Source organism: Cibotium barometz, chromosome 5, assembly GCF_041138505.1.
Source record: "Cibotium barometz isolate CiBa-2024 chromosome 5, ASM4113850v1, whole genome shotgun sequence".
Taxonomy (NCBI): Eukaryota; Viridiplantae; Streptophyta; class Polypodiopsida; order Cyatheales; family Cibotiaceae; genus Cibotium; species Cibotium barometz.
The window spans coordinates 36,901,225-36,916,533 of NC_141050.1; the positions used below are offsets into that span (position 1 = coordinate 36,901,225).

Below are 15,309 nucleotides of genomic sequence, written 5' to 3' on the forward strand. Positions count from 1 at the left end.
CGGAATCTGGATATTATGAACAGGTGTGAACAAAGCACGATACCCAATCAGATAGTCAACTTAACTTTCTCCACCCCCACATGTCACCTGCCCTGTGTCTATGTAAAGTGCATGGTAAGGTGTCCCTGAATGTTTCCCACATGTCCTTTGGAATTTCTAGATGGCTAAGGAGGATACTTACAAGCACATGTGCACACGTGCAGGTGCGTGTGCACACATGCTGAGAGAGAGAGAGAGAGAGAGAGAGAGAGAGAGAGAGTTCCGTTGTTGCCTCGTCTTAGAGCATGGTTGGGCCGCTTGGTGTCGCCTGAGGCACTTGAGGAGATCTATGATGGTCCGAGAGGCTTTTATGAAATACTTCTTCGCACTTCGGAAGCCCGTAGGGCAGTTTTGGAGCAGGTGCCACTCTTTTTGGATGGGCAGTTGGTTCATGTGGTTCCGTGGAAGCCTATGGCAGAGTACCAAGATTTGTTGCGTCAGGCTTGCCCAGTTTGGGTTGAAGTGAAACAATTCCCACCAATGTTTTGGCGTGTTTTACCAGATCTCATGCGAGGTATCGGTGATGTCTTGGTGGTACCTCGAATGACATCTAGAAACCGAAATCGTCTATGCATGTTATGGGATACTGGGAGACCTAGGCCGACACATTTGCGTGTCAATATGGTTGGGCTGCAACCTTTAATGTATGAATTGAGGTGGGATACATTTGCTGGCCACTGTTTCAAATGTGGTAAGATGGGCCACTTTGTCTCCGAATGTCCTAAGAAAGAACAAGTTGTTGCTACTAAGGATATCGTTGATGGGCAGTTGCCCGTGGAAGATGAGCATGATGCTCCTTTACATGATGCCCAGCACATGGATGTACATGTGGATGTTCATAATGAGGTTGAGCAGCCATGGGTGGAAGTACATGGTAAAAAGACACGATTTGTTGCCCCGCGGGGGGATTTCTCAGATGCTGTTTGGCGGGGGCCTTTGCGTACTCATCAGGGGCCCTTACATACATATGCTCGTTGCCCTTTGGGTTCAGGTGCCCAACAACAGACCAGGATTGAGAGGCCGGGAGGCCAACTTTCTCAGGGTTCAGGGGCTCTTGGGGTGGATAGAGTAGAACGCTATCCTATTAGAAGTCGCCTAACAAAAGAAGCACAACAACAATTGCCTCTTATGTTTGGTTCGAAGAGTGAGGTCATCTCGCCATGGGATGGTCATTACCCTTTGGCACGTGCTCGAGAACTCCAAGGGCAGTCTGAGATCACAAATACCATGTCTAAAAATGCAATGCTTCAAAAGGTTCGTGATTTGGCAGATTGTCCTGGGCCTAGTACACGGCCTTGTTGATTCCTTTTCTGGGAAGGCTTATGAAAATTGTACAATGGAATGTAAAGGGTATTTCTTCGCGCCAAAAGCAGTTCAGGCTTTGGCGTACAACTTTTTGTCATGGTTGGGATGTTTTGTGTGCAGTTGAACATAAGCAGCATAAGTTGGCTGGCAAAGCCTATGTATATAAGGGGTTTCATGTTTTTTACAGCGGACATCCTGCTTCGCAGTCAGGTGTTATGTTTGCTGTTCGTTCGCAGTTTCAGCCTTCTCTTGTGATTCAAGATGTTCATGGAAGATTTCTAGTGATACAGATTGTTTGGGATGATACGCCTTTATGGTTGTTAGGGGTGTATGCTCCAAATAATGCTCGTGCACGCCGTTTGCTGTGGAATGACTTGTGTGCTCTTTCAATCTCTCATCCTGGCTTTGTGATGGGAGACTTTAATATGTGTGTCTCCAGGGAGCAAGCCACGTCGCCTCATTCTGTAATGGATGGCCTGGAGAGAATGGCGTGGGAAGCTTTTGCAGCAAGGTCGCTAAAAACAAGACATGTGGTCTTGGTTGCATCCAGATGAAAGGGGTTACACTTATGCCTCACAACAGTTTCGGGGCACTTATGCTAGATTGGATAGGATGTATATTTTACATCAAGATCTCTTTTTGCCAGAGGTTCTTACTATGATGGTTGATCAGCAACAGGTTTTCTCGGATCATTGGCCGCTTGTGTTTGAAATGGTCTATCATCCTGTGGATGCATATAAAGGCTTGTTGGGACGCTTGCCTTTGCGCTTAAATCACACTTTTTTGGAGCATGAAGTTTTTGATATTTATATGCGTCAGTTGATACGACATTTCTCCACAAGAGTGTCCATGGCTGATTATCATGCTTGGCCAGTGTTCCTTACCAACACTCGGAAATTGGCGCGGCATTATGGTCTTGCTAATGCCTCTATACAAAAACAGCATTTGGCTCTTCTTGAGTCGCTTTTAAAGGGCTTGCAGGCGTTCATGTTTACTGACTCTATGGATGCTGAAGTTGTGGATGCCATAGAATGGCTGAAAAAGGAGCTATCTAGGGTGCAGGAAGCACAATATGTTTGCTTTAAACTACTTGCACGTCTTGATGCTTTGCGGGATGCTAACTGTCAATCTCATCGCTTCTATGATAAGTTGCATCAAAAACATATGCGTGAGAATATTGTTAGGCTGATGGATGCCCAAGGCAACCTTGTTACTCAACCTTCTGAGGTAATTCAGCATTGCATCAGGTTTTATGAAGATTTGCTTGCCCCTCGAGAGGATCTCTCGCCGGCTGTCCTGGCTGCAAGGGAGTCATTGTTTGCTGAAGTACGATATCAAGTTGACCCTGATGTGGCGGTGCAGCTTGATGCTCCTGTTACTCAAGGGGAAGTGGAAGCTGTTCTCTCCAAACTTCCCATGGGAAAGAGCCCTGGTTGGGATGGTTTGACAAATGAGTTTTTCCGAAAATATGCTGATCAGCTTGCAGAGCCTTTGACACTTATTTGTCAAAGAGTTTGGGATGAGGGATATATGCCTGCAGATTGGAAGTTGGGCATACTTCGTTTGTTGCCCAAAGTCCCTTCGCCTACTTCTTTGGCTCAATGGCGCCCAATCTCACTTATGGGTATCATGTATAAAATCTTTACAAAGATTTTTGCCAATCGCTTGCAGAAGGTGCTTCCTACTCTTATTCATCCATATCAATATGGATTTGTGCATGGCAGGAATATTTTGCATAATATTCTTAATGTTCAAATTGGAGTGGATTATGCCAAGGCAAAGAAGCAAGAGATTGTGATGGTGCAGTTGGATCTTGAAAAAGCTTTTGATCATGTCAGCTGGTCTTTTCTTTCTCAGTTAATGACAGCCATGGGCTTTGGTCCCAAAATGGCTAATTTGGTGCATTTACTTGGCTCTGGCTCTATCACGCGGATTATGCTCAATGGAGGACTTTCGGATGGTATTTCTCTCACCCGTTCTCTCCGGTAGGGCTATCCTCTTAGCCCTCTTTTCTTTGCCATTGCCACTCATCCTATGTTATCTCGCTTAGATGCTATGGCATCGCATGGTGAAGTGGTTGGTTTGCATCTCCCTCATCCTATGTAATCTCTCCGGCAGGGCTGTCCTCTTAGCCCTCTTTTCTTTGCCATTGCCACTCATCCTATGTTATCTCGCCTAGATGCTATGGCATCGCATGGTGAAGTGGTTGGTTTGCATCTCCCTCATGGCAAGCAATTGGTTGCTCAAGCCCTTGCGGATGACACTTTTATGTTTCTCAGGGCCGAAAAAGCCAATATAGATCGAGCAATGGAAGCTTGGAATAATTTTGCATTGGCTTCTGGGCTGAAAATAAATTCAACAAAATCAGCCCTCATTGTATGCACGGAATTTGATCTTGAGGCATTAGGGTGGCAAGGCCGTGTGGTGCATACAGGAGACATTGTTCGTCATCTTGGGTATCCGGTGGGTGTGGATGTGGACCCCCAAGCGCTTCTTGCTTGGATTTCTGCTCGGATCTCGGATAAATTTATGTATTGGAAAGCTCAAGGGTGGCCTATACATGTCAGGGTTAAGGTAGCTCAGGTTATTATGCTTAGCATGATTTCCTATTTTTTGCCTTTGCTACCTTGGACGCACAAATCTCTTCTCCGTTTGGTTGCTCCCATTCGGTTTATACTGTGGAAGAGGCAAGGAAATATTATGGGTCAAACATGGATAGCTTGGAATCACATTACGACGCCCAAAAGAATGGGTGGGGTTGCTTTACTGGATGTCCACTTGCATATGGTGGCACGTAGGTGGGCGCTTTTTCAGGATATGTGTTTGCAGGAGCAGCCTTGGGTATTCATGGCTCGTGACTTGATTGAGTTGGAGGGATTGTCACATGGACGGACACGTGTGCAGGCTTCATGGTGGGACATTGTGAATGCGGCTCATCCTGTCCGTATTCGCTCATCTCACATTTGGCTCGGTGGGATCCTGGTCATGAAAGACTACTTTTGAACTCTTTGCAGTTCAAAACTTTTGTGGAGTCGCGTGTCATTGTTTGGCCAGACAGAGATGCTTCACGCATACGACTCAACCGCATGGTCAGGTTAGGCTTGGTTAGAATCCGAGATACTGTGATACCTGGTCGTAACAGGCTATATTCGTTTCGTCGTATTCGGCAGCACTTTAGGGTTCCTCGGACATTTCAGCCACTATGGGTTGACATCATGCATGCAGTTGAGCCTTTTACTCCATTGCCTCAGCAATCTGCAGATCAGCCTTGGCTTGATTGGGCACTATGTAAATCTGGTGACTTGATATCACTTTCTGCTAACCAGGTCTATCATAAGCTCGTATCAGAGAAAGATTGGGTTTCAGCCAAGGCCAATAAGGTGTGGGGATTGCACAAGTCTAAATCATGGTGGCAGAAAACTCTTATGCGTGGTTGGCAGTCTAAACTCCTTTACCAAGGTAAGGTTTTCATTTGGAGGATGTTGGTGGGAGGGTTACCTACACGGGATCAGCTCAGCCGTCGTAAAATTACATTGGCCTCTTGCTTCTTCTGCACGACATGCACTGAAATAGTTATGCATCTGTTCATGAGTTGTCCAGTGGCCCGTCAGATTGGGTCTTTTGTCTCTCGCGTTTGGGAGGCAGTAGAGAGGTCTACTATTTCGGCTCATCAGTGGATATTTGGGATTTGTCCTCAAGTCATTACTTCCGACAGTCACCTTGTGATATTCCATTTCCTTAGATGGACAGGACTTTGGCATATTTGGACTACACGGAATGGGTTCATCTTTGATTCCTTGTCTGGAATACATGGGCACATTCTACGTATCCGCGTTTTGCTGCTTTGGCAGTTTTCTTCTCTTCTCTCAGCTCAGCTACTAGATGCAGATGTTATTTCGTTATGGTCTACGGCGGCTCGGCTGGCTCATCTTTGATGCTTTTATCTGGGATGCTTATTTGGTTAGGAGGCTTTCTTATTAGTGTACAGGTTTGCATGGTCATAATCCTTTAGAGGATCTTTTGTGGGGGGGTTTTTTGGGCCATAGGTTCTGTGTGAGCCAAGTGGCTGATGTACTTTCTTACATATAATATAAAACACCATTTTACGAAAAAAAAAAGAGAGATGATATATTAACGTCCTCAAAAGGCCAAAATGACCTATGAGACCAAAAAGGTTACAACAATTGGTGGATTTGATACAATGTCTGTGTAAGAAAAGCTAAAACAACTAAACAACTAACTGAAACTGAAACAACAACTATGAGGAAAAGTAAGGTACTAGGAGCTCCTAATGGATAACATGTGGGAAGGAAAACTCCACCAACAAAGTTAAGCATCATATACATCACTATCCAAAGATGTCTCTCATCAGTCGATGGCGGATATCCTCAATGTCCTCCATGGTGAGTACTCTCACTGGACGTCTCCCATGCCGTGCTAGTATGGTCCTGATCCTCTGTTGTAGTCTCCGCCGGTGTCGAGATGGGTCTCTCATCTTGGGGCGCCTGGACCGCCCCAACTCTATAGCCCGATCAATCAGTGTACCTCTGGTGCGGCTATACTCTGGGGCTAGCTGCAATGCCTGCTGGCCTGACTGCTCAATCTCTAGTCGAAAGAAGTCTGTAATCTGCCTCTGTAGGTGTCTCTCCCTCTCTGGATTGAATCGAAGATAGCCCAAGTGACTTTGACTTTGAGGAGTGCTCTCATTGTGACACAAGACAAGTGATGATGAAAATGTAGATGAGCATTTTCAACACAGCTTCAATGAAATAGAAGGCAATAATAGTAGCATTACTTCAATCAATCGATTCCATTATGTATCTCCATTTTTTAAAATTTTGATAGAGTTATGAATTAATTAAAGAAGAAATACAAGGGGATATTTCAATGGAATTAGAGACTTTGAAGTCTTGTGACACTAGAGGGATGCTAGATTTAAAAGAAGTGGAGAATAATGAAAGATAATCCTTGTTTGGGAGAGAATGAGGATGGTTACGGTTGCCTTTGCTCAAAGTCCTCACCAAAGTTAAGAATTTCATGCATTGAAGAGTGTGGGAAAGCATTGTCAAAGCATGTCATAATAACAAGGAGGCTAAATATCACAAAGGGATAGATGAAACTCTTGAAACGATCAAATCTATATGGTGTACATTAGAAAACATATAATTCCTATATTTTATGTGACGGATTTCGTCAATGCTTTGATTATTGTAAGAGAGCCAATAAACAAGTCCATTGTGGTGGTTATCCATTATTTCCTCCCAAAAAAAACCTAAAAAGGCTTCTCCTAAAAAGAGTAAGTATAGGTAAGGCTCATGTGGAGAGTGCTTTTATGGAGATAATGATTAAGCACAAAGTTAGGCTTGTGAGTTTTGTTCAAGAAAAATTCATGGTCCATCAAAGATGGTCATTAATTATATGTGCCATAGAGGTGGAAAAGCTAATAAAAGAGGGATTGAGCTCAAAAGAATGTGGTTGTCCATCCAAGGAAAGCCTTTCCATCTCTATTACTTCAAAAGAGATTGATATGCCAATAAGAGGAAGCATTCAACAAACCCAAGCACATGTAACACAAACAAGGCTTGTTGGCCAAGGAAAGGCAGCAGAGCCTCACAACATGTTAGTGTTTTTAGAAGAAAAGGAGAATTTCCAACCTAACAAGCATGCTTGTCAAATTGGTATATTAAGGTAACAGTATCAATGTGGGAGATATTGTGTTCGCTTCGAAAAGCGATTGCATATTTGGTGCCCACATTGTCGCACGACAACTTTGATAAGATACCCCCTCATTACCATCTCATGTAGTACTTGCCATGCTTTGTTGACCTTAACCATGAGGCATGTAATTGGTGTCAAAGCCACTCTCATCAATAAGAGTGTGAGAATTTATAATATCTCTCATAGCTTACCTTGTAAAATAATCTCTTGTGAGGAAGGCTCAAACCAAGATGATGAACGACACTTCTCATTAAATCTTGGAGATGGACAAGTGATTTTTAATATTTTTACATCCCAAGTGAGGGTTATGCTCTTGTAATAGAATCTATGCCTCTCTTTTAAGATAATTTTTGGGATCATGTACATGCATATAATTTTATGTGTATTTGGACCACAATATAAAGTAGACTTTGAACATAGTAGACTAGGAATAAAGTAAACTATGAATATGTTACAGAAAAATTGTAAACCTCCCTTTGAATATAGTAAACTAGGAATAAAATAAACTATGAATATGGTAGGGAAAAATTATAAACCTCCCTTTGACATTCGTAAAGAGAATGCAGGAGAGAGGGAGAGATTGAATTCCTCATAAGCAATCACACACACACAAGAGAATGCAGGAGAGAGGGAGAGATTGAATTCCTCATAAGCAATCACACACACACAAGAGAGAGCAAGAAACAAAAGAGAGATGAATGGCTGAATTTTCTTCTATCTTCTTCTCTTCTCTTTAACCATTGACATAAAAAGATGAGTACATACTATAAGGGAAATTACTCTCCTACTATACCATAGTGTGAGCCTAACTACATGAGCTGGCACTATAACTATGCCATAACTCTAGTACTCTAAAGTGGCTATCATTCAGCCTGTCATCCATTATAAGAACATAAGTGTAAGACTCCGAGATGATACTAAGTAGAAAATACTGGAAAATACTGAAAAATGTATTTCAGGTAGATCCATGTATGTTGATCAGTTGAAGTGTTGTCCTCTCCTTAGATCAAGTATCTCCGCCATGGGGCTGTCTAGAATGGAGAGGTCGTAGAAGCGAGGTAGGCACCTCTGATGCCGAGCAATAATGGCTCTGATTTGGCGATGGTGAGGATGTCGTGGTTGGGATCTTGGTGGGCGTGGCCGACGAGCACGACATAAGATAACTGCTCTATTCAGTGGTGACTCCCTGGAAGCATAGTCGGTGCCCTGATGGCCAAAAGAAATGAAATGAAATGTTATATTAACGTCTTCAAAAGGCCAAAGTGACCTATGAGACCAAAGTTACAACCATGTGACATCTGATACACTGTTTGGAAAAGAAAAGTAGCCCAATCAAACTAATATTGGCTTGTTAAGGGGTCTGGTTGAAGTTGAGACCATTGCTGCCACCAAGTAACACCTCGAGTGTGTTGAGGTGCTGCCACATGGACTTTGTCTTGTGGATCTGTGATTTTAGCTAAAGGAAAGTGTGCTTTAAACTGAGTAACAACATCATGGTCGCTCTACTTCCTAAAGTTTGGTGAAGTTCAGATGATGGTGGTGGTTGGAACTTGGGGCAGTGGTGGAGGACGATGGATTTGGAGCCATCCTGGGGATGGATGCCATAATTTGTGCCATCATTTTGCTAATGTTCGATTTGCATAGCCTCCCACTTGACTCTTTGTTGGAACTCTCGGTCAACTTCTTCCCAACGGCACTAGTCTTCCTCATACTTGCATGTGGCTTCCTTATCCCTTTCTTCCTCCGCATGTCTATGTTCTTCTTCAGCTTTTCTTCTTGCTTCGTCACATCTTTCGTCATCTTTTCTTTTTTGTTCCTCCAAACCAAAGAAATTTTTGCCATATCTGGGAGACTTCTTTCTTTGGGCTTCTCTTTTTCTGTTGCAAGCCACACCTTCAATGAATTTATTTTCTCCATCATTATTCTCAAGATCTCTTTTGTGCTTGGCGGAAGTGTACTTTCTTTGGGTGTGTCGCTTTGGAGGCTTTGTACCTCCACAACTTCCTGCTAGCTTTCTTCTTGATGAGATGTCTCTACCGACATGATGGAGGCTTGGATGGTTTTTCTGGACCGGAGTATTACCATCCACCAGTCATTCTCAATTCTTTAGGTAGCTGAGTTGGGTCACCAACTTGATGCTCTAATACCAATGTTACATGCACTGATGTTGACCGTGGTAACACACAATATAGCCTTCTTTAAACCTTTATTTTTGTGAGATCTTTACCATCCATTGAGAGAAATGAAATGGTATATTAACATCTTCAAAAGGCCATAATGACCTATGAGACCAAAAAGTTACATCATGGTGGATCTGATACAATGTCTGGATAAAAAACCAGAAAATGAAAAATAAAGATGATACTACTGGCACCTAGAAAATGAAACTGGAACTGGAAGGTAAACATAAACCCTTATAGGGTGTGAATATAGTGAGGGGGGGGGGGGGGGGGGGGGGTACGCTATGGAGGTGAGTGGAGTACAGTGAGGGGATACAATATCATGTGGGATACAGTGAGGGGGGGGGGGTACGCTATGGAGGTGAGAGGAGTAGAGAGAGAGAGAGAGAGAGAGAGAAACAGTTATGTATCTGTTCATGAGTTGTCCAGTGGCCCGTCAGATTTGGTCTTTTGTCTCTCGCGTTTGGGAGGCAGTAGAGAGGTCTACTGTTTCGGCTCATCAGTGGATATTTGGGATTTGTCCTCAAGTCATTACTTCAGACAGCCACCTTGTGATATTCCATTTCCTTAGATGGACAGGACTTTGGCATATTTGGACTACACGGAATGGGTTCATTTTTGATTCCTTGTCTGGAATACATGGGCACATTCTACGTATCCGCGGTTTGCTGCTTTGGCAGTTTTCTTCTCTTCTCTCAGCTCAGCTACTGGATGCAGATGTTATTTCCTTATGGTCTACGGCGGCTCGGCTGGCTCATCTTTGATGCTTCTATCTGGGATGCTTATTTGGCTAGGAGGCTTTCTTATTAGTGTACAGGTTTGCATGGTCATGATCCTTTAGAGGATCTTTTGTGGGGGTTTTGTTTGGGGCCATAGGTTCTGTGTGAGCCATGTGGCTGATGTACATTTTACATATAATATAAAACACCATTTCACGAAAAAAAAAAAAGAGAGAGAGAGAGAGAGAGAGAGAGAAGAGAAAGTTAACGACACAGTATTGGGTCCCAAATACCCACTGAAGGGGCCCCCCTGCAAGCCGGAGTATTTTCTTATATTACTTCTTTGGAGAACGGATGTACAAGATCTATGACTGCCGAATGCAAGGATGAGGAAGACCGTATGTCGGCTGAGAATCCACCAATCCAAGGGCGTTGTAGAAGACTCTTCTAGGCCACTTATGCAAGTCCAGGATAGTTGTAGGACTGCACATATGCTGGGCCGATTGCGGAAGAGGACTTCAATGATTGCTTGGAGAGGAAGGAGAGTGAATGTTGACTTGATGCCTGGATTTTGGCTTGATGACTTGATTATGATGAATGATTTATGGCTGAGAATTAGGGGCCATTTTTTATATGTATTGGGCTGCTGATCGGCCAGTTCTTACTGGACAAAAAATGCTAAAATAAGCATTTAAGGCTGCGAAAACAGCATTTAATGCTGTGCACAGTTCTACTGCCCTAATGGTGCTGTCGGCCAGGTTTACTACACCTAGCTGCTGCCTATTAACAGCTGTCGACTTGTTCCATCTACTGCTAGGGCCAGCCGACTAGGCCTTACAGCTTAGATGGGCTGTTGCATGGGCTGCCCATGGCATAGTGTAGGGCTGCAAGTACTCCTTGTACTCATACCCATGTCTACCTACATGCTAATGATGCTAATGATACCTACATGCTAATGATGTTAAACTTGCGCTGGCTCTTGAGAGGACCAACCATCATTATCATAGCGCTGCCTTGTACAAGAAGAAGGAGGCTCTGGACAAGGAGAGAGCTATTATGCGTAGGATTGCTGCTCTTCAGAGGGAACATGAAAAGCATCCACATGCATCTTGGATTATAGACCTCTTGACCACAATTAGAGCAGAGCTGCACTTGGCCATGGACAGGAGGGCTGAGTTCGCGTTTCATGCGAACGAGACTTTTTGGACTTAGATGGGTGGCCGATGCAACAAAGAGTTTTTTTCAGTGCATAGGCCTTCCCATAGCAGGGATTTTGTGAGGTATTTGCAGGATTCACAGGGTGAGGTTCAGATTGAGCCTGATAAGATAAGGGGTATTGCTTCAGATTTTTATCGGTCTTTGTTGAGTGCAAAGGTGCCCTCTCCTCCGAGAGATGTCACACGGTAGAAAGTTTGGGAGTGCATGCCCAAGCTCATTACAGATGCTATGTGTTCTTCCCTGGATGCCCCTTTCTCTTGAAGGATGAATTCCTTCATGCACTGCGTGCTCTTTCCAGTGGTTCATGCCCAGGGGATGATGGTCTTTCTCCCGCCTTCTTTATTCTTTTTTGGGATTATATTGGAGATGCTATCACTGTTGCCCTTCAGGAAATGTGGCTGTCAGGTATGATGCCGCCATAGCTCACGGAGGGGTGATTCACCTTATCCCCAAGAGTGGGGACAAGACTAACATCAAGCAATGGAGGCCCATCACTCTCCTTGGATCTGCATATAAGATCTTAGCTAAAGCCTTGAGTATAAGGTTGCAACCAATTCTTGAAAGGACTATCCATGATACACAGAATGGGTTCCTCCAAGGAAGGAGCATATTTGATAACATCTTTTCTTTCTGGGAAGCTGTCGAGTGGGCAAAGTCTAGTCAGCAGCCTCTTGCCATTCTTTTGCTTGATTTTGAAAAAGCTTATGACAGAGTGGATTGGGATTTTTTGGAGGGCACTATGGCACATATGGGGTTTTCCCAAAACTGGATCAGAGGTGTGTCCTGCCTATACAGGGAGGCTCATAGCAATGTTTAAGCTTGTGGGGGGCACGGCAAGCGTTTTTAAATTTCCCGTTCGGTGAGGCAGGGCTGTCCCCTCGCCGCTTTATTGTACCTCATTGTAGCTGAGGCTATGAGCAGGTTTGTTCGGGCTGCCCTTGGTGTTGTGGGTCTCAGGCTTCCTTTATGCACGGAGGAAGAGTTTTTGGACTCTGAGTTAGCAGATGATACGGCGTTGTTCCTTGAGGCTTCACATGCTTGTTTATGTGCTTTTCGGACAGCCTTGTAGGCCTTTTGTTTGGCAGCAGGAGCTACTATCAATTGGCATAGATTAGTTGGTTTTTGGATCAGTGATTCTCCTCTTGCAGATTGGGGTACAGATGTTGGTTTTACTTGGATTGAGAGAGGATGCTCTGCCAGAAACCTTGGTTGTCAGGTGTGCGTTGACATCTCCCCTGCACAACAGTTTGCTCCAGTGCTCTTAAGCATTAAAAGCAAACTTCATGCTGGATTTTTCATAAGGGCTGCATTGGCCAGCTTCGTCGCCTTATTCGGAACTTTCTTTGGTGAGGGCTTGATGGAAATGCAAACACCAAGGCCAGAGTTGCTTGGGAAACCATTATCAGGCCTAAGCAGGAAGGGGGATTGAATATCATTGACCCTGAGGTGCAATGTAAACTTGTTGTTAGGGGCTTTCTTCCATACCGGTAACTTGCAAAGCAATGCTCTGCACTGTATATCCAGATATACAATATTCAGCCCCCCTGTCTGCCTGGGGCATATAACAATCTCCCAAGAAACTCTCGCCTAGTTGTCAAGATTAGTCTAGCTGAGACAAGCAGTACTTGGTTAACCACCAAGGCTGTGGAGGCTAGATCCAATCTCCTAGAACTCCAATGGAGAACTTTCTTCCTTATGCTCAGAAGTACTAGGGCAAACTGTTGTGCAAGCAATATATCAACCCCAAGTTGACACCCTAAATATCTGGCAGAACAGCCTCTATCATTCCAAGTAAATCTGAGCTGTGCACCCTAGCTGACTCTTTGTGAGTCACTAATCCAAAAGCCAATACACTTATGCAATTAATGAGAGCCCTTGCAGCTAGGCAAAACTCCTCCAATGCAATTTGTAAGGTACATGAACATATGTGTAAGGCCACAAGGAATATAGCAGTATCATCAGCAAGCTTAGAGTCAGAGTCCAAAAGCTTGTCCTCACTGCGCAAGGGCAGACTCAAACTAGAAACTGCAGTAGTGAAGCGAAGGAAGATGCTCATAGCTTGGGAAACAATGAGATATCACAAGGACGCTAAGGGGCTTCCCTGTCGTACAAAATGAGAGATCTAGAAGCGATCATCTCTGCCAAGGATCTTCAAGGCCTGCGGAGAGAAAACGCGGCCAATTTACGAGAGAGTGGGATCATGGCATCTTTTTCACTGCCACTCGTATGGGACCTTGTTGGCAGCACAAGGCACCTAATTGGTTGAGATTTCCCCCTTGTTTGGTTTGAAATCTCCCTCTTCTACAATGTATACATTTTCATACTTAATAGGAGTCTCTTTCCTGGAATGTAATAAGAACCATATAGATTCTCCTAGAGTAGTAGGTAGAGGATGAAGGTATGCCCATTTTTTTTTTCAGAAAGGAGACTTCTATTAAGTATGAAAAAATTTTACAAAATGGAGATTTCACACCAAGAATGGTGGAGATCTCAACCAATCAGGAGCCCTGTGCTGCCAATAGGGTCCCGAATGAGAGGACGTGAAAAAGATACCAATGTCCCACTCTCTCATAAACTGGCCGGGCTTCCTCTTTGGAGCCCTCGAAGATCCCTGGATTTTGCCCTAGGTAGCCATGATGGTGTGAATAATATCACTCCAAATCCTACAAAGACACTGAGAAACAAGAACGGGAGTACCCTCAATAGCCTCGGTGCATCTAGCCTTCCAGATATTCCTGGCTGAGATGCTAGCAATAATCTCCCAAGAACTGTCTAACCTCTGTGCCGGAGTGACAAAGTGTGAAAGTGGCAAATCCTGAAGACAACACTGTCGAGCAACTCCTTGCCTAACCATAATGGACAAGCTCCTGTCTGTCCCCTCGAATCTCAGCTCAGGCCCAAACTGTGTCAACCAAATGATAGAACCAAAAGAAATAATAGCATCCCTCTTAATCCTACCAAAGAGAGGTGCAATCGCAAACCAAACCCTCTGTGCTTCCCTGCATTCCCATAAACAATGATAAACTGACTCCGAAACTCCTCCACATCTAGGGCATGCTGGGCAAGCACCAGTAACTGACCTCCATTGATTGGTGACCAGCAGACCACCATGAAGAGAAACCCAGATAAAGGAGGAAATCTGTGGCTTCCTATAAGAATGCCACAATCTCCTCCAAAAAACCCTCTGAATGTCAATCGAAATGCCATAAGATTCCCAATGGGGTCTAAGAGTAGGGACACTCTGAATGTGTCCCAAGATAAGATGTCTGGCATTCCCCACTGTATAACTGAAAAAAGGCATGCTTTTCAAGGGGTTACAAGCATCCTTCCACACCCACTCACCGGGGTCCCAATGCAAATGTCTGATAGGGCAGCCACCATACAACAACCAAAGGCTAACACTCTGTGATCATCCCTGGGGGTGGGGGTCAACAAAGACGTGCTTCCCTAACCTGCCAATAACTCTGACTAGACGAATATGGGGGCTCTCAATAAGGTCCTCCACATCACATCTCTCCAGCTGCCATCCATCCTGTACAAAAAAAAAGACCGGTACATCATCCTCCCTAGGCAAGGAGATACCCATAACCTAAAGACTTCCCAGAGAAAACCACAAACCAAGAACGATGACGACCTTCCAAAAAAGATCCAGTAATCCAGTGGTTGGGAATGGCTGCATCAATCTATGCAATCCTTCGGCTAGAGCCTCTCAAATGTTGCGTGAAATCCAATCTCTGCACCTTGGTAAGGCTCTAAAACCTCTTCCAAGCCAGCACTGTGGGGCATAGGGTCTCCCGGCGAGCCCAAAGAATATACATAGCTGCCCCAAGAGGCCTACCATGCACATCTAAGATCAAATCATTCCACAGAATGGGCTGTCGGTTAGCTTCCTCCGCTGAACGCGGGGGGATGTGTACCAAAAAACTCCTTAGGCAGTCCTAGGCCCATAGGAGGGACCTAACCAGGGGGCGAAGGGGAGTGGTGAACTGCATCCGAAAAAATAAAGCGTGAGCTGAGAGTCTAGTCACCTTCGCGAACAGGGACACACTTCGTGATCTACTGCATGAGAAAGTCCTTCCACGGCTCAGTGCCTAGAAGAAAGCCCCTAACAACCAGCTTACACAGCAAAA

The 15,309-nt window shown here is 44.5% G+C and overlaps 1 protein-coding gene across 11 annotated transcripts in view; it reads left to right on the plus strand.

Moving 5' to 3' along the window:
- Positions 1-15,309, plus strand: part of LOC147638442 (uncharacterized) — a 184,067-nt gene that overhangs the window by 125,378 nt on the left and 43,380 nt on the right. The gene's annotated exons all lie outside the window — the stretch shown is intronic.